We start from the raw sequence: 1,481 nt of genomic DNA, 5'->3' as shown, positions 1-1,481 counted from the left end.
CTTTATCCACTGCTAGCATCTCTCCTGGATGCTTTGGAACCTCCTGGAAAGTGGAGACCATCACTGATCAGGTTGACAGATGCTGACAGTTTGACACAAGGATACAATAAATCCAGTGTGTAGGGCCCAGCCTACTCAACAAATAACCAGATTTTCTTCCGTTTGCTTGTTGGTAGAAGCATCGCTTCCTCAAGCCCACTCCACAACGTGGTACATTGTCCTTGGGCTTGTCATAGCCTTCACTTCTACCAGCATCATCCTCGCTGCTATTGTCTGTCACTGGTTTTCTACCCAAAATCGTAAGTCTGAAGGTGGCGAGCTCAGCATCATCTGACCCAGGGGGAGGTGGGTTCACAGCAGAGAATGGCATTTTGACTTCCTGTAGGTTAAAAACTGATCTCCAGTGTTGAGATCCCTGATGGAACGTCTTCCAGAGACCCATGGAGCCCTGTTCTTTTTATGAAAATATGTGTTGATTTATTCTTGGCTGTGTCAGGTCTTGGCTGCAGCCTGGGGGATCCTCATTGTGGAGCTGGGGTGCAGTTCAAGGCTGCAGAGCTCGTGGGCTCAGCAGGTGCAGCACGTGCAGCTTAGTTGCTTCAAGGCAGGTGGGATCATAGTTCTCCCACCAGGGATAGAGCCTGCACCCCTGCACTGGATGGTAGGATCTCAATCCCCGGGCCACCAGGGAAATTCCAAGCCCTGTTCTTCCTTTCAACCACAGCCATGTGTTCTTATCCCCTACATGGTCTTGGGAATCTGCTGTTGCACAGAAAAGGATGGTCCATAACAGAAGACGTAAGATGGGTCCATGGGTTTGCACAGGTTCATAAGACAGTCCGTGGTTGGCTGGGCTTGTATATGGTTGTGTGTGTGTGCATGTGTGTGTGTGTGGAGTAGACAGTCTCAACACCTGGGGCATACCCCTGCCTTTTTCTGGCTTTGATGTCCTCATCAAAGATACGGAGGTCTGGAATAACTGCCTCCACCCTGAAGAGCCTTGACTCTTTTCCATTCTCAGATGTTTCCTTCGCGGAAGGAGAGCCCAAGGAAGCCAGAACAGTGAACGGCGAGGTGAGTCCTCCCATGCCAAACCCTTGCCATAGCCTGAGCCCCTCCAAGGCCCAGTGGCCCAGCCTTCAAAGATCATGTCTCAGTCCATCATTCCCACCTCCTTCCTCTCAGGATCCTGCAGCAGAAGACGTGATATACGCCCACTTGAACCATGGGACCCTCTCCGAGAGACTGTTCACTCTCGCTCAACTGAGCCCCATGCACCCCTTCAGCATGCCCAGTATCTATGAAGAATTGAATGTAAACCATGACCATGCTGAGCCCTGACCTATCCCCAGGCTGTGAGCACATAGAGTGTTACAAATCGAGGACTTAGATCTCTTTTTTAAGGGGTTCCTCCATGGACACTCCTTCTCCTCCTCCAAAGCAGCCCAGCAACTCTGAGGTAACAGTGCAGTCCAAGAATT

General features: G+C 50.8%; 1 long non-coding RNA gene across 1 annotated transcript; it reads left to right on the top strand.

Moving 5' to 3' along the window:
* The first annotated feature begins 76 nt into the window (after positions 1-76).
* LOC120860093 lies at positions 77-1,481 on the top strand. The gene is made up of 3 exons (XR_005720240.1): positions 77-299; positions 1,022-1,074; positions 1,186-1,481. It is a non-coding gene; the product is annotated as an uncharacterized LOC120860093 (long non-coding RNA).

The sequence above is a fragment of the Oryx dammah genome, unplaced genomic scaffold, assembly GCF_014754425.2.
Source record: "Oryx dammah isolate SB20612 unplaced genomic scaffold, SCBI_Odam_1.1 HiC_scaffold_8010, whole genome shotgun sequence".
Lineage (NCBI taxonomy): Eukaryota > Metazoa > Chordata > Mammalia > Artiodactyla > Bovidae > Oryx > Oryx dammah.
Note: the sequence above shows the minus strand (reverse complement) of the source record. Positions and strands in the feature narration are given on the sequence as shown.